This window comes from Rhamphochromis longiceps, linkage group LG11 (assembly GCF_057381845.1).
Source record: "Rhamphochromis longiceps isolate RC_006_pf linkage group LG11, R_longiceps_female_GT1.1, whole genome shotgun sequence".
NCBI classification, from domain to species: Eukaryota; Metazoa; Chordata; class Actinopteri; order Cichliformes; family Cichlidae; genus Rhamphochromis; species Rhamphochromis longiceps.
The window spans coordinates 5,510,160-5,528,716 of record NC_140567.1 but is presented as its reverse complement, the minus strand read 5'-3'; the positions used below and the strand labels follow the sequence as shown (position 1 = coordinate 5,528,716).

General features: G+C 44.1%; 1 long non-coding RNA gene and 1 pseudogene across 1 annotated transcript; both read left to right on the top strand.

Annotated features, from left to right (window-relative positions):
* The first annotated feature begins 1,089 nt into the window (after positions 1-1,089).
* Positions 1,090-2,297, top strand: LOC146658447 (uncharacterized). Its single transcript, XR_014913634.1, has 2 exons — positions 1,090-1,428; positions 2,040-2,297. It is a non-coding gene; the product is annotated as an uncharacterized LOC146658447 (long non-coding RNA).
* Positions 2,298-10,708: 8,411 nt separating this feature from the next.
* Positions 10,709-12,300, top strand: LOC146658446 (extracellular tyrosine-protein kinase PKDCC-like; annotated as a pseudogene).
* The last annotated feature ends 6,257 nt before the right edge of the window (positions 12,301-18,557 follow it).

Below are 18,557 nucleotides of genomic sequence, written 5' to 3'. Positions count from 1 at the left end.
ATATACTGCAACAACATGGGAATAGATCAGCTGTGATAGAATACAGCATTAATGAATCAATGGTACGGAAGTGGAGGAAGCAAGAAGAATGAGTTGAATAAAGTTTGATTTATCTAACTGCTTTGTTTTGCTTTGTTTTGTGCCTTATAATCCCGTGCACCTTATGGTCCAAAAAATACGTATTTTAATTTTTTTATTTGGCACACTGTAGTTTATAGCTCAGTAGGTAAAGTGGTCGCCCCATGATCGGAAGGTCGGCGGTTCGAATCCACTTAACGGCTACCCTGAGGTACCCCTGAGCAAGGTACCGTCCCTACACACTGCTCCCCGGGCGCCTGCTTAGTGGGCTGCCCACTGCTTCACTGAGTGAATGGGTCAAATGCAGAGAAAAACAAGTAATTTCCCCATGGGGATCAATAAAGTATCCATTATTATTATTATTATTAATGTTGCAAAGCACCTCTGTTAGATTTTGTATTGTTGATTGTCATTTATGCTTAGAAATATTTAACCATATATGCTTAGAGGTGTATAATCAATTGTGTAGTGATAGGACTGATCTTTAGCAGGCTGTAAAGGCTTGGTGTGTATTCCACACTAGAATGCACACCCACAGTCTAGGAACATCAGAGAGGTCCTATCTTCTCTTTGTTGATATATGGTATAGCAAACACGCGTATATCTCTTTAAGTATAAGAGCCTTTTGTTTAGATAGATCTGCTAGACGCCTGGCACCAGCTTTGGGGAGTCTTCACAGGGTCACATCTTGACCTCACACAAATCACACCACACACACAGACACACACAGGCAAGGTACTCTTTGTGTGTATGTAGACGTCATATGTTAATGAACCTATGCATATTCATGTAACCTCAATAAAAGAACAGTGTTACGGGAGAACGAACTAGAGCAACTGGGGTCAAGCGAAGGAACGGCGGTTGTCCGGTTCTCTCCCGTGCACGAGAAACATGAAGAACTTTGCCTACTTGTGTCTTGCTTTGCTGTGTAATTATATTGTCTTCAACGTTCCAGCGGATAGGTTCAAGCTACAAACCTATCAACCTCTTTTTAACTTTAGTGGATACACAGCAAATTCAAAAGTGTTAAATGTTTTGGTGTTAATAGTCTTCTTGCAAAAGTAGAGTTAATTTTACTCTAAGCAGAGTCACATTCTTTTAATGTAACTCTGAGGTGTAAAATGATAGTAGTTAAAATCGAGTGTTAAAAATGAGTGTTTCTCTGTCAAATCTGGAGGTGTTACAATGGAAACATTAACTCTTGACCTCTTAACTCTGAACTCCTAGAGGGGCTATGACACCAACAGAGTAAATTCACAGACTCCGCCCCCAGCACGGCTCCAATCGAAGCTGAAGTGAAGCCGTTTCAGAACATTTTGCTCTACATATTTGAGTTGTTTGCCATGCTTGGTAAGTCATTTTTTCAAAGATTGTTTCAATTATTTCTATTAGCTTTTACTTCTGTGGCTCTTTGGAGTTGAGACAAAGCTGTGTGAAAGGCATTAGCCATGTTGCTCGCTGATAGCATAATATTCTGTTTTAGCTAGCTGAAAGGTATTGTTTGCGGGCAAATACCACAGCCTTGGGAAAAAAAGGCTTGCATGTGAATTTTCAGTCAAACTTTTGGTCAAATACGACTAAAACAATGTTTAGAATGTGAAATGTTGGTATAATGGTGCTGCTTGAAGCCTGAAAACGATCGCCCATAAAAAAACAAAAAAACAAAAACAAGAGCAAACAGCAGTAGCTGACGTCCTGACTAGGTTCTTACGTTAGCATTTAGATCCCTCCAGAGTTTTGTGCACATGGTTTAGGTAAAAATTAAAAAGGTTGAGGTTTTACATTTAGTTCAGTATTACCTGTTGCCTGTGTCTTTGTCTTTTGGGAAAATACTTTACACAAGTAATGGCTCAAAGAGGATTCCTTTTTTTTTTTTTTTTTTTTTACTGTGCTGCAATTGTTTACTGGATTATTTGTGCCATTAATTAGTGTCAACTAATTCTTATTCGATCTCCACACAGGATATGCTTGTGAAGATGGAATATGGGGGAGAGCAGAAGTGCGTTGAAGTTCCACAAAGGGATGAATGAAGGACATGCATATTGTATTGAAGAAATAAGTGATGAGAATGCTGTTATTTGCATTTACCAGCTCACCTATGTCAGACCTTTTGATAAACAAAATTCTAATGAAAGTGAGAACATGTATACTGTTACATCTTTCAGAAAATGTTTTGAAATTGTGGTGCACAGTTCAGAATAAATGTTTTTCAAAAACCATTGCATCTTTTTAGTAAATGTTTATTTCCAAAAGAAATTTCTAGAAGTTCAGAACAGTAAAATTCCCGCTTTTTAGAATGAATTAGAAGATAACTCTTACGTAGTTAAACTAAAATACTCTTTGAGAGTTAATATATAAACTCTTTAACATTTAACACCAAGTGTTAAATTATCAACTCCAGACAGATTTGGTGTTTAACACTAAATCAGAGTTAACGTACCAACTCTCCAAAAAGAGTTAAATTAACACTCTCTGGTGTGGACCCATATAGACACTTTAATAGTGTTGAAATCAAATCCGACAGTGTTAATTTGGACATGCTGGATTTGCTGTGTATTATACATGGTTATTATGGGCAGAAATCTGTGCCATCAGAAACTGAATTTGAATAAGTTAAATTTGAATTTGAATTGCTCAGATTGAATCTGAATTGTAACTTGAATAAATGCTTTTGAAAACTGAATTTGAATTAGTCTAATTTGAAATTGCATTTATGGTTTGAAAATGATCATCACTAAAGTGAAATTGCATTTTATATTTTGAAAATGAATAGATTTGCTTTGAAACTGCATTTTATCCTTTAAAAATTCAGCTCTCGAATAATTTCAGTTTCACTTCTCACCATTCAGTTTCAGTTCTACAATTCAATTTCAGTTCCAAAATTCAGTTTTTTGGAACTTACATCCGGTTCCGGTTCAAGCGCAGATTAATATAACTACGTTTTACTAGCGGACCGAAAGTGTTACTGACGGGAATCTACAGCGTCTTGAGCTGAATTACGACTTCAGAAGTCATTCGTCATGTCGAATGACCAGTGGATAAACTCTCAGGTTGGTAATAAATGTACTACATGTATAAGAACAAGTGTCATGTTAACAAATGATAGCCGTAAGGTAACTTTTATGCTTATTGCAGCTGCTAGCTAAAAACGCTAATTTAGCGTAGTTTGCCCTGAATTCAGCTTTGACAAACAAATATGATCGACTGTTTCTAGTAGAATTCCAAAGTTGTCATCTTGTACCCTCTCAGAGTACCCCTTTGTATGCTTGCAGAGACCCCTACAGTAGGGAAACATGCAAAACGGTGCCCAAACCTTTGTATTTTAGCTTTATTTATGCCTTACACAGCATCCAACTCTTTAGCTAACTTAATAACTTTAGCTAACATGAATAGTTAGTCTAATTCATTAGTGCAGCATCAACTCTAGATCTTTTATCTGCTTAATTTGTTACTGAAAAACAAAGACCTGGTTATGAAACTGCTTGACAGTCAGTTGTCCAAATACTTTTGAGCCTCTGAAACTGCCAGACAGTGTATAAAAATTATAAAAATAGCTACAATTCTTAAACAGTTAATGCCTTTTGTTTTGTTAAAACAATTTGATAAAATCTTAAATTATGGTCCTTCAATCACATGTTTTATTTGTGGTGTATACAGGCAAAATTATATAAAAAAATGTTTTTGTTCAAACCCTCAATGGACTATGTTTAATTTATCATAAGCATAAAACATAAAGCCACTGGGACTTAGAAATTATTATCTTACAAACAGATCATATGGCCTAGCAGTATTGAGTCAAGTATAACTGGCAGTGAGTAAAACTCTGCAGTTAATAGTGAGACTTCCCATAACATTATTTTAGTGGTAATATTTGAAAGTTATTTTGTCCACCACTTCCCCTGCCAGTGGCGGACTCCCTCAGACATCGGTGCATTGGTGGTTCTTTGTGTCTGGGGATGGGCGTCCAGGTACACACCGGCTCACTCCTTGGCGGCCGCTTATCGGGGCCTGGAGCCTGGGGCTCGCTCGGGCCACTGTGGGTGGTCGGTGGTCGGGACCGGTGGGGTCCCCCCAGCCTCTCGGCCTGGGGCTCGGTCACTCAGGCACAGCTGGCTGCCGGCGGAGCTCACGGGCGCGTCACTGCAACTCCCCCTGGCTTCTGCTCCGCGGCTGCTGAGTGAGCCCTCGTCTGGGACTCTCCTCAGCTCTTTCTGGGACAGTGCGGCTGCCCCTCTGTTAGTCTTCCTTGGTCTCTTGTGTTCTGAGGGCCTCTGGATGTCTGGAGTTTTGATCTCCTCCATACCTGCTTCATGCCCTGGAGGACGGGGCTGTGGCCCCCCCACACCCTCTAGCAGATCATTACATGAAGGAACCTTTTAAAAAAACAAGCGCGTCCATGCTCACAGGTGTACACACGGGTGCTCACACACACAAACTACACCTTTTTTGGCTCCTACCTCAAAGCACACTGTGTGCTGTTGATCTTATGTGCTGCACAATAATGTTTAATATTTAGTATTTACTGTCATATTCCCATATATCATTGTGATGTTGTTTATTCTATTACTCTTGTTCTCTTCTGCTTGTTTTCTTTTTTCTTTCTCAACAGGTGATCCAGGTGATCGATATATGCTTTTTCTTTTTCTTTTGTTTTTCCTGCCCATTCTGTTGGTTTTTGTCTTTTGCCCTTCTCCCCCATCCCTCTTCTCAGCTGTTTCTCTTTCCCTCTTTCTTTCTCCCCTTCTTTCCCCCAGTCAAGTCTGTCCCGTATTCAGCAAGTGAAAATAAAATAAACAATAAAAGGTGAATCAAATGGACCATTATGGCAAAGCTGGGATGGTCAATTTGGTAAAGTAAATCCGTTGGGCATCTTTCTTTGCCTTTAGACAATAATTCTGATGGCAAAAGAGCCAAACGGGACAGGGAAAAAAAAAAAGAAAAAAAAAAGAAAGTTATTTTGTCAAATTTTAGCATGTTTCTTTTCAGTTTGATCTGCCATTACAATCAAACAAAGATGTATAAAGAAGGGATTGTTGGGAATACACTTAGACATCATATTTTTAGGAAGAAGTTCTCCTTCTATTCTGAACAGCACATTAACAACTCTGTGCCTAATGGATGTATGCTGCCTCCCCATGCCGTTAGTTTGCTTAAGAAGCAAATGGCTGTTTTCTCACAAAGGAAATTTCCTGTAGAAGATCTGTTGAGGGAGCTGGAGTTGCAAGTCACCAAGGGGCAGCCAAGAAAATTAAAGAATTTAGAGAGTTCCTGTAAAGAGCAGTGAGCCAAAGTCCCTCCTGAGATGCAAACCTGGTGACCAACATCTCACTGGTGTGCTTGTCAGCAAGGGTTTCTCCATCAATTAATAATAATACTTAAATACTTATTTTACCCGGTGACATGCAAATGAATGTGAATGAATGATTAAATACATTTTTTTTATGGATTTGTGGTTGATATTCAGTCTCTCTACATCAGATAAAGCTACCATAAAATTCGAGATTGTTCATTTCTTTGTAAATTCAGCAGAGGCTCAAATTATTATTTCACTCACTATACAAATAAACTTAGCACAAAAAGTAAGGAAATCTTCGTTTGGTCAGTTATTTATTTTTTTAACAATGCTTCTTCCTAATAAAACTTGTCCTGCTGGAGAGCATTTTGATTTCCCTTTTCATGTGTAAATGGTGCTATATTTGATATAAATAAAAATGTATTTGTGGGTTAAGCAGCAGAGTTCAGGACGTGAGTGGTACCGCCTTATTTGGCCATCGTTTCTGGTAAATCAACGGTGACAAGGAGTACCTGCAAGCATAGACCCTGCTCCAAGCCTGCAAGGTTTGACCGTTTTGGATATGGCCCTATCTATATGGCAACTGGTGTTTAACAAAATCGACTTGCAACATTTTTGTAGTGAGCCCCATGCCTAGGGACAGGTTCCACATCATGGGGGATGTCCAAGAAAGTGAAGGAGAAGACCCCACAAGAAGACCATTCACTCAACCTCTCAGTACTTTTGCAGGACAATATGGCACATGGCTCTCTACCCAAACAATCCAGAACAGACTGCACACAGCAATCTCCAGTCTCATAAGGCTAGAGATTGCCGTCAAAGCCTATGAGACTGGCCTTCTCTTTCAGACCCGTTTGCACAGGTGTCTGCAACATGTGCACTAGAACCTGAACGTTTGGAGGGACGTCATGTTCAGTGATGAGTCTATATTCTGTGTACAACAGGTGGATTGTAGGGTCAAAGTGTGGAGAAGATACCATAAAGTAACAGCTTTTGATGATGATAGTATAGGGCAGCATGTCCCTTGCTGGAAAAATAAGGCTTGTCATCACTGGAAACCTGACCTCAACCCAGCAGAACACTTGTGGGATCAGCTTGTGTGTGCTGTTTGTGCCAGAGTTCTTCCACATGCTACTGAAGCTCCTGTTTGTTAAATGAAAGAACTGATGACTTGCCAAAATGTCTTGGTTTTTACAGATTTCAATAATCCAGTGCAATAAGCGACACCAAACAAGAGTCAAAAACAACATACGCTTTTTGGCACTGTCAGAGTTTTTTTAATGGTGGGATGGTTGAGTATGTGGGTTAATGAAATACTCAATTTTACTGCTCAACTCATAAATACATCTCCCTTAAAAATGGAGCAAATAAATAGGCTTTCCAGTGATATAAGATTTAAAGCCAAGAAATGTTACAACAAAGAAATAATTCACTAAAGTCCTTTTTCTGATTATTATATATATATTTGTGAGTGTCCTGCTTTTGTTCCTACTACTAGTTTTCTAGTTATTGGTGCTTTCAATTTTAAGTCAGTGGGTGCCTGTTAAACTGACTTGTTCCATTAACCAAACTCTGGTGAAATATCAGATAGACACAGAGCAGTGTGGGAAAATTCTCATAGACATCATATACTTGAACAGATTAAAAAACAAATTAAATCAGAATCAGAATTAGCATACTTTATTTTTCCCTAAGGAAATTAAATGGGTTACAGTTGCTCCAGTACAGTAACAGAAACAGACTAGACTATTTAACAATACAATATATTACAGGTTTAAGAAATAGCACATTATATACAAATCACTGAATAATAAATATCAACGATTGACAGAGGTGAAACTGTAACAGGCTGCATGCTGGTTGATGCATGTGCACTGGAAGTGTGAGTGGAAATGACATTTGGGCGTCTGTTAGTATAGCATGCTCAAGTCTGTGCATTAAACACTGAAGTCCATTAGTAATGGCTTATATGAATAGAAGTCCTGCTGTACATGCTTATAGCAATACTTTAAAAAAATAACAGCGTCAGCTTTGATCTGCAGTTGCTAAGGGAGTCCAAGTCTGCTCCTGTTAACCAAGAAAATGCACCCAGAGAGGATGTTGCTTATTCATGTGCCTCAACAATAAGTCTGAATAATAAGAGCGCGCCTCTCCCCTGTCTCCACAGCAGACCTGTCACTCCTGCTTCACTGGGCTCATTTATATGTGACAATGTGTATTTGCATGGCTGTGGTATCTGTTCCTGAGTCAGACCTTTAGTACAAACAAGGAAGGAAATAAATGGGGTTAGAACAAGCTGTGGATGCACACACACTAAGGTAGAAGAGCAAGCTGGAATCAATAGCCTAATACATGAAAAGCCACTGACTCTGTTGCTGATGCAGAAAGGGAGACGTAACAGAGATTATCTTGGCTTGATAATGACAACACGATCTTACTAAAATCAATGGAGCATATGACACTGCTGCAGCTTAACTAGGCGGAAATGTGCTTTGCACTTACCAAAGCTCATTTTGAATCAATACACATTATAAGTCTCTCTCTAACCGGAGGTCTGGCAACAGTTTTTGATTATACAAATCTGCAATAAAGGGTCAAAACAGATGGGAGAAAGAAAAACAGGAGCTGGAAGATGAGTTCCTCACTACTCAATTCAGCCGGTCACGTCAATTAAGATGTGAACTTGTACAATTCCAGCAGTTCACATTCAAAGTCCCCTTTTCCACGGCTTTGAAGTTTTTCTAAGCCACTCAAATAGTTCCATTCGCAGAATGTGGAAGCTAAAGGAAGCTTTGATTTTTGGAGTCGGCTTTGCCTGTCACTTTGTGTTACATGCTGGCTGATCTTAAGGCTAAAATGGAGCGACATTACCATGCTGTCAGCCTTTTCTCACCACTCAGTTTCAGTCACTGATTTACCCATTATTGACTGCTACACAACTCAAGTGATTGGCAAACACTGTAAAGGATGGTATTGCACAGGGAAATTAGACTTTGTGCTGCTTATGCATTATTGTTTGATGTTATGTTTTTTTTTGGACAGCCACTAGTTCTAAATGTAATTTTTAGTTTTAATGACATGCAGGAATTCAAAAGCATAGGGACGTATTTCACAAAGTTAGATTAGCTCTTCTTAGGAGCTAGAAAATACAAATGTGGGTAAGAATCAAAGGAGGCCTACACCAATTTATTTGTTGGGCACTGGAGAGTACTACTGCATAGGTGAAAAATTTCCCCTTTACTTCTTAAAAACCAGCTGGCTATTAGCAGCATCTAGGAATAGGCTTACACAAATCAGTCCAGCTGTGATCATTCAATGTATGCAATGAAAACTGAAGGAATTTCAATTACAGCAAAATTTAGTGTCACAAAGTATTCAACCAAATTGAACTTGAAAATTGAATGATTTTGATGAAATCATGAACTATTAGACATTGGTGTGATGTTATTAAGATCATCCTTGATTAGAAATTAACATTATTGTCAAATGCAGTATTCTGAATACTTTGGATTACTTAATATATTGTCATCCATTTTACAACTACATGAATGTACTATTGCTGTGTAATTTATTACTATTACTGAAAGCTACTCGCCATACAAATACCAACTAGATTTTTAAATCTTAAAAAGAACCCCAGTTATTAAGACATGTTAAGACAAATATGCCAGATGTTTTCCTTTTAAGCACATTTTATATAAAACCGATTTACTAGTAGTTATTTACCTAGCACTGCACTCTGCGTAGTAACATCATACGGTTGCACCGCATCATGTTTACAGTAAGCAGCACATGTCGATGGCTTCTGTTCAACCTTTCCAGTTTGAACCAGAGCAAACCGAGAAAGAGGATGAAAATAGTCATCCAGTACTTAGTTTAGATGAAGATGAAAACAATTGTGGGCTTCAGATCCTGGCTTTAACCAAAGCTTGCATCTCTGGACTGTGTCATCAAGGGGGTTATGGGCACATTGGTGATAATATTTGTAGATAAAGTCTGCTACTGTTATTGTTTACCATCATCCAGGAAATTGTCTAGCATCTCTTTGTCTTTGCATTTCTTAGCGTGGTAGCACGGTCACCTTATGGGGAAAAATTGTCGAGACTGCATTTGGTTTCAGTCTTCGCTTATAACCAGATGCACATGTGACCTCTTTTAGCAACTGTGGTCGACTAAATGCCTTGAACGCATCAGGGCTAAAATGACGAGCCTTGGGTCTTGTGGGAGTTGTACTCTACCGCAAGCCTCCTCCCATTGCTTTCTTCTTTTTTTCTCATGAGGAAAGCTGTGCAGACTTACATCTGTTCCTTTGTTGCCTTTCAACAGGAAATTACAACAAAAAGCTGCATAATGCGGCATGGCAGTTCCTCTCCTGCAATAACAGGTTAGCAGAATGAAAGCGCCTATACTGCCGACAACCTATATATGTCATCGTCCCAGAATGCACGGAGTGCGCAAAAACATGACCGCTCTCACGGCTCCAAAATAGTTTCAAACAACAAAGATTTTATGAATAACAAAAACACTGTAGTTATTCTCAAGTATGTTTTTATGTAGTGGAGATAATTTGTAATATATTTAGAGTAACTTGTCATAATAGTCGGGGTTCCTGTTAATATAAAATGAGTAACAGTAGGGTGGACATTAGGTAAGGCTGCACTTTTTTGCAGTGATCTCGTATGGAAAACTATTTCTGTAGCAGTAATATGTTTTCTTTTTGTCTGTTAATAATCATGTGGATGATTATTGATTATTTGCAGCTACTAGGTTGTTAATGCTATCCATCATGTCTAAAAATAGCATGTTAATACGTGGAGATCCCGAAGGCTGCTCTAAAAATGATCAGATTATATTTTAAATATTTGTTCAATTCAAATTAGTTTCAATTATCTTTTTTTTCTTGAAGAAATCTACTACATCATGTATAATTTTTTTTAATCCATCCATCCATTCGCTTCCGCTTCTCATGGTCGCGGGGGGCGCTGGAGCCTATCCCAGCTGTCATAGGGCGAGAGGCAGGGTACACCCTGGACAGGTCGCCAGTCTGTCGCAGGGCCAACACACAGGGACAGACAACCATTCGCGCTCATATTCACTCGCACATTCACACCTAATGGCAATTTGGATTTTCCAATTAACCTATCCCCACAAGCTGCATGTCTTTGGACAGTGGGAGGAAAGCGGAGTACCCGGAGGGAACCCACACAAACATGGGGAGAACATGCAAACTCCACACAGAAAGACCCTGGCCTGATGTTGGAATTGAACTCAGGACCTTCTTGCTGTGCGGCAACAGTGCTAACCACCGTGCCACCATGTTGCCTTAATTTAAAACTTGTTTCATTCAAGCTGAGCAAAGAAATGGTCCTTCTCCAAAGACTCCAGCATCTGAACATCATTAAGCTGAAGGAGGAAGAGAAGGAGAGGCCGAAAGAGTCACAGTCAATCTGGAGCAGGGGAACCCTCTCCAGATGATCCAGCTGCCCCAGAGCCCCTGGGTGGACAGATTCAGAGTGTGTCTGGACCTGGTCCGGCTCCTCCACTTCCTCTCTCAGTCGCCTCTGGGCTCCGTGGCCCTTTGGACTTCTAGCCTCGGCAGTTTGTCACAGTGTCCGGCTCGCTGAAGCTCACGGACCTGGATGATGCCAGCGCGGAGGAGACCACCTGTCACACAGACGCAGACTGTACTCTCCAGTTTCCACACAGAAACTTTACTCTGCCCTGCTCAGCTTGGGGTGTGTGTGAGGGGCTAAACGAGAAGAGGAACATTTACAACGCCTACAGGTATTTTTTCACCTACCTGCTGCCTCACCAGGCCCCGCCCGGCCTCACACACCTGGTAGACCGCATCATGAACGCCACAGGGGAGCTGAAAGCTGACATCAATCAGACACTGGAGGCCTTTGAACACATCCTCCACCTCTATAAGTCTGACCTACACCTGGAGAACCTGTCTCCATCAATAATCAGAGATCACACTGTGATGCGAGGGATGGGCACTTCTGGGAACGTGGAGTACCGCTGCTGGCCATCCTACAGCCAGCAGAGCTGCGTGCTGTCAGTCCACAGTGCCCGAGAGGCAGCGTGCATCTGTAACTCCCACTCTTAGTGCAACAGCTTCACTCTGACGGGGCAGAAGACTTGGACGGGCCGCCTCCTAGCCTCTTTCAGGAGTGGCTTCAGTCACCTGGTGCCTGATGGGACATCAGAAGTTTATGTAAAGAAGACAAAAGTGGGGGAAAGGCAGACGAGAGGGAGCGAGAGAGCATGTGGGAGTACAAGGGAGAGAGGAGACATGACAAACTGGGGGGAACATAGAATGAAACATGAGGACGGAAACAATACACAAGCACTCATACAACATATATAAACACACACACACACACACACACACACACACACATAAACACAGAGTAAAACGACACATGAGGTAATCTACTAATCAAGAAGGTAAACAGAACATCCTCGTTGATACAGAATAAACTCAAGACTAACAAAGTGAACTTAAACATAAACAATAATACAAAATGACATCAAAATACAAGAAAATTCAAAACACTGGGTCTAATTACCCAGGACCATGACATATCAAGGCTAGGTGTAGCTCAGCGCCCAGATTACATCCTTTGTTGTACTATTACATAAAGATCTGGTGGGAAGCTTTTAGAACATTATTTGAATCATTAGGTAGAAAAAACAGCACGCTTTGCCAGCCTATCGATAAAAATCATGTGCATGATAAGAGATAAAAGGCAGTCTTGATTTCTTCCGTGATATTAACACTTTGCTCTTAATTATGGTGATTTGAGATGACTAGTGGAAATAATTGGGTGGATGAAAATTTCTTAATCAGCTTACCTCTGGACATAATTCACTTCTCTTTTTTTGTCCTCTCCTCTCCAGCAACTTTTGCAGTCAGAATAATCTGAGTGCACTGTTGTGAGAAACATGTTTTACTTTTCCAAGATCAGCTGTATAAATTCACTACAGGCTCCTCTTGTTCAGGATTTATCTGTTTATTTCTTCATTTCTATTAGTGTTATTTCAGTTAATACATTGTCATATATAATGTCTAAGGCAGGACAGGCAGAAATACATACATAAATACTAGGGGTGCAACAATACACAAAATTCACGGTTCGGTTTGGTTCGATACTTTGGTATCACGGTTCAATATTTTTTCGATACAAAAAAATGTTCATGCTTTTTTAATTTGTCATTTATTAAAATTATAAATATATATTTTAACTCAAACGTACAGTTTTTGAATTTAATGTTGCTGAAACAACAAAGGGATAAAATAATAAATCTATCTGATTGAGAAATCACTCATCTTTGGAAAATGGTAAATGGCCTGTATTTACAGTATATAGCGCTTCTAATAGTCCCTAAGGACCCCAAAACGCTTTGCATATCCAGTCATCCACCCATTCACACACTGGTGATGGCAAGCTACATTATAGCCACAGCCACCCTGGGGCGCACTGACAGAGGCGAGGCTGCCGGACACTGACGCCACCGGGCCCTCTGACCACCACCAGTAGGCAAAGGGTAAAGTGTCTTGCCCAAGGACACAACGACCGAGACTGTCCAAGCTGGGGCTCGAACCGGCAACCTTCCGATTACAGGGCGAACTCCTAACTCTTGAGCCACGATCACCCCGGAAAACAGAGTTTATTACAGAGAAATGGCTCTTTCTAAATTAAAAGCTATACTATACGCTTCTTCTGGGCTATATTCTCAGCAGCATATTAAACATATCAGGTCCCCATAAGGAGAATCATGTGCTAACGGCTGTCTAAACGACTCGGGTAAAGTTTGTAGCATGCGTGCTTGTTGCTTTTGCCTGCTTCCACTTGTCTTTGCACTAGGATGATGTCAGTGTACATGTGCAGTCATATTCGTTGTGTTCCCACTAGTGCTGTCAGCGTTAATCTCATTGAAATGACATTAACGCCACAACACGGCAAATCTCCGTTAACGAGATAATGTCATGGTCCCCGTGCCTGCTCGGCTGGCCCTGTGTGGCTACATGTTATGTTTTGTCTTTTCTCTCTCTCCTCTCTCTCTGCTCGCTACCTGGGCGGAGCTCATTGTGAGCTCCCGGCCTCCACCACCTGTAGGCAATCACCTGTGGCTCCTCACCTTGTTTGCTCCCGCTACTTAAGGCAGTGACTGAGAGCACCTCGCCGCTGGACTATTGAATAACGCTCGTCAGTGCTACTTTAGCCTCAGCCAGTTTTGAGCTCTGTCCGTGAAAGTTCCGTGCTAACCCTTGTTCTCTGTATGCAGATTTCTCGTGTTTGGTTTGGAGACTCTGGACGCTTTTCCCGACCCCGCTCTGCACCCCTGGGAACCCTGGCCCCCTTCTCCTTCACCTGTATATAGTGCACCTGGAGTGTGTAAATAAACCTGTTTTTCTGAGATTTCAGTCTGCGCCGAGTCCTCCCTGCTCCTCTGTGACAGAATAGTCCAGCCAACCATGGACTCAGCGGACTCTGCTTCCTCGGCCCCGGCCCCGATTACCTTGGAGGAGCTACTACACCGGCACGAGCAGATGTTAGTCCGGCTCAGTGGAGAGGTGGCCGCCTTGGCTCTGGCCGTCGCCCAACGAACACCACTAGAGGCGAGCCCCCCCGAGACGAGACCCCCGGAGCGCCCAGCCTCTGCCTCATCTCCTCAGGTAACATCAGGCTTTGCTGCAAGCGCTGCTGCACCACCTCTCTCCTCTGTGTCTTTGGATAAGCTGTTGCCCACACCTGAGGCATTCACGGGGGAGCTGGGGAAGTGCGCGGGGTTTTTGATGCAGTGCGCTATGCATTTTCGCCAATTGCCACATGTCTTTTCTAGCGATGAGGTCAAGATCGCCTATTTCGTTCAGCTGTTACGTGACCGTGCTTTGACCTGGGCGCAGGCTCAACTTCAAGCAAACCCTGTAATTACGTATGCTGACTTCCTTTCCAAGTTTAAGGCTGTGTTTGATAAGGGCTCCAGCACAGAAGCTGCCGGTCACCGCTTACTCAACCTTAAACAAGGTAAGCGCAGCATGGCTGATTATTCTGTTGATTTTTGGACCCTGGCAGCGCAAACAAAGTGGGGGCAGGAGGCATTAAGGACCACGTTACTAAATAACATCAACGACGACCTAAAGGACGAATTAATGATGCGTGAACTCCCTCAATCTCTGGAGGCTGTTATGTCGCTGTGTATTCAGGTGGATGATCGGCTGCGTGCGCGCCGGAGCGTGCGGAGGCACGCACCGTCGGAGCCACGGGCAACAAGAGACCCTTCCCCCGAGTCACGAGGAGCCCGTGAGTACAGCGGGGGCGAGGAAGGAGAGCAGCCGATGCAGATAGGTCGCTCCCGCCTTTCACCCGCGGAACGTCAGCGTCGGTTCTCCGCTGGTGAGTGCCTGTATTGCGGCCGTAAGGGTCACTTTATCTCCACCTGCCCGGCTCTGGCAAAAGAGCGCGCCCACCAGTAATGGAGAGGGTACTGGTGGGCGACCTGTATGGTAAACACTCCCATCCACGTTTAACATTGCCCGCAAAGCTCACGATACAGACAGCGATTCACCCTCTTTCTGCATTAATAGACTCTGGTGCTGAGCAGAGCTTCATTGATATCTCACTAGCCACAAAGCTGAACGTTGCTACCATAGCTTTGCCTAATCCTGTCACGGTTTGCGGGGCAAGCCGTGTGGATTTGTAGTAGGACCAAAAGGATGGCAGTTCTGGTGCAGGTGGGTGTTTATTTATGATAGTGGGTCAATACAAACAGCAAGGGTGGCAAAACATGAAACTAGAAACCTAAACTGGGTAAACTAATAAGACAAACCAGAAACGAAGATGCAGGGAGGTCCGGGGAAATACATACGGGGAGACGCAGGGAGACCGAGGGGAAACAATACAGACGAACCAGCAATTACTATGACAGAAGACACAACTTAAATACACTCAGAGAACACAGGGAGATTACATACAGGTGGGAACACAGCTGGGAGTGATCACGTGACGAGAGTAGGGAGACAAACTGAAACACTCACATAAGACGCAGACCTTCACAATAAAACAGGAAACACATACACGCAATGACATAACACACCAACTTAACACAGACTGGGGGACACAGAACATAGGAACATGAACCATGAAACAGAAGAGTAAAAACACCCAAGGTAACCAAAACCACAGAATACTAATAAACTAAACAAACACGGAGTCGCAGACTCCGGATCATGACAAATCCGCTCCGTGTGTCTGCCTTATCAGGCCAACGTTTGCCAGACATCACTCATATTACTGAACCCTTGTCTCTCACACTCTCCGGTAACCATACTGAAAGGATTAGCTTCTTCGTGTTCAAGACACCGTTTGCACCACTTGTGTTAGGTTACCCTTGGTTGGTGCAACATAACCCCCAGATAGACTGGAAGAAAGAGCGTGTTACGGGGTGGAGTGTGGAATGCCACATGAACTGTCTTAAAACTGCCACCCCCCCGGTCACTCAGCTAACCACAGTTGAGCCCACAGAGGAGTGCGATTTGTCCGCTGTTCCCTTTGTCTATCACGACCTGGCAGCAGTATTCAGCAAGGACAAAGCAAAAATGCTCCCCCCCCCACAGGCCCTACGACTGTGCCATTGACCTCCTCCCGGGGGCGCCGCTTCCCTCTGGCCGCTTGTATAGTCTCACCCAACCTGAGAGAGAGACAATGGAGAAATACATCACCGACTCGCTGGCCGCGGGCATTATGTGGTCCTCTTCTTCTCCTGTGGGTGCGGGGTTTTTTTTCGTCAGCAAGAAAGACAAAACCCTCCGGCCGTGTATAGACTATCGTGGCCTCAACAGAATCACGATCAAAAACAAATACCCGCTGCCCCTTCTCTCCTCTGCCTTTGAACTACTTCAAGGGGCTACAGTGTTCACCAAACTCGATCTGAGAAACGCTTACCACCTAGTGAGGATTCGAAAGGGAGACGAGTGGAAGACGGCATTCAATACACATCTTGGTCATTTTGAGTATTTGGTAATGCCCTTCGGTCTGACGAACGCCCCTGCTGTTCCAAGCGCTAGTCAATGATGTCCTCAGGGATTTTATTAACCGCTGTGCTTTTGTCTACCTTGATGACATTCTTGTTTTTTCAAAGACTGTGAAGGAGCACGAAGTCCATGTGAGACAGATTCTCCAGCGCCTGTTGGAGAACAGACTCTTTGTGAAGGCGGAGAAATGTGACTTCCACGTAGACTCAGTGGCGTTCTTGGGGTACATCATCGCTCAAGGTAATCTGAAGCCTGACCCGGCAAAGGTCCAAACAGTCCTAGACTGGCCCAAGCCCCCAAATCGCCTGCAGCTCCAGCGTTTTTTGGGCTTTGCCAATTTCTACAGGCGCTTCATTAAAGATTATAGTAAGATCGCATTGCCTCTCACAAGACTTACTTCCCCGAAGGTGTCGTTTCAGTGGGACCCGCCAGCCCAGGAGGCGTTCGCCTGCCTAAAGGAAAGGTTTGCCACCGCTCCTATCCTTCAACAGCCTGACCTCAACCAACAGTTCGTGGTGGAGGTGGATGCGTCGGAGACGGGGGTTGGGGCAGTCCTGTCTCAGCGCTTTAAAGGTAAACTCCACCCGTGTGCCTTCTTCTCTCGCCGCCTCACACCAGCGGAGCGGAATTATGACATTGGGGACCGAGAGCTGCTGGCTGTGAAACTCTCACTAGAGGAATGGAGGCACTGGCTAGAGGGCGCTGAGCATCCCTTTATTGTATGGACAGACCACAAAAACCTGGAGTACATCCGGTCAGCGAAGCGTCTCAACTCCCGGCAGGCCAGGTGGGCTCTGTTTTTCTCACGGTTTGACTTTTCTCTCACCTACAGGCCCGGGTCACGAAACGTAAAACCTGACGCCCTTTCCCGGCTGTTCACCGTTACGGAGAAAGACCCTGACCCTAAGCCCATCCTCCCCTCCTCCTGCGTGTTCGGAGCAGTCACTTGGGCGATTGAATCCCAAATCCTCGAGGCGCAAGTCACCGAACCCGACCCAGGGACGGGCCCACCAGGGCGGCTTTATGTTCCCACATCCGTCAGGTCACGTGTTCTCCAGTGGGGTCACACCGCCCGCTTTTCCTGCCACCCTGGACTTCATCGCACGATCTCCTTCTTGCAACGTTACTTCTGGTGGCCCTCCCTGATAAAAGACACTAGAGACTATGTGACCGCCTGTCCCACGTGCGCTCAAAACAAGCGTCCCAACCAACCGCCGTCCGGGTTGCTCCAGCCTCTCCCCACTCCTGGCCGGCCCTGGTCCCACATCGCCCTGGACTTCGTCACGGGGCTGCCGTCCTCTTCAGGTAACACAGTAATACTAACCATTGTGGACCGTTTTTCTAAGGCTGCACATTTTGTTGCCCTCACAAAGCTCCCGACCGCACTGGAGACTGCTCAACTGCTCACGGCACATGTGTTTAGGCTGCACGGCATCCCTGACGACATCGTTTCCGACAGAGGCCCTCAGTTCACCTCGCGGGTTTGGAAAGAGTTCTGCATGACCCTGGGCGCAAAGGTTAGTCTTTCATCTGGTTTTCACCCTCAGACCAACGGACAGACGGAGCGTGCCAACCAGGAGCTGGAAGCTGCCCTTCGCTGTGTTGTCTCCCACAATCAAGGCACCTGGAGCGACCAGTTACCGTGGATTGAGTACGCTCATAACAGCCTCACGTCGTCCGCCACGGGAATGTCGCCGTTCGAGGCTTCTCTGGGGTACCAACCGCCGCTGTTTCCTGCTCTTGAAGGCGAGCATGCGGTCCCCTCTCTGCAACACCACCTCCGAAGGTGCCGTCGGGCCTGGCGTACTACCAGAGCGGCCCTGCTCCGAACTAAGGAGCAAAACAAGGCCCTCGCTGATCGCTGTCGGACCCCTGCCCCTGCATACGCCGCGGGTCAGAAGGTATGGCTGTCCACTCGCTTTGTGCCTATTCGCGCTGAGTCTAAGAAACTGGCGCCCACCTTCCTTGGGCCTTTTGAAATTGACTCTGTTGTCAACCCGGTGTCTGTTCGCCTGAAGCTGCCGCGCAATATGCGCATACACAACATCTTCCACGTCTCTCAGGTCAAGCCCGTGCTCTCCAGCCCGCTGTGCCCCCCTCTTAGGGCCCCTCCGCCCGCCCAGCTTGTGGATGGTCAGGAGGTGT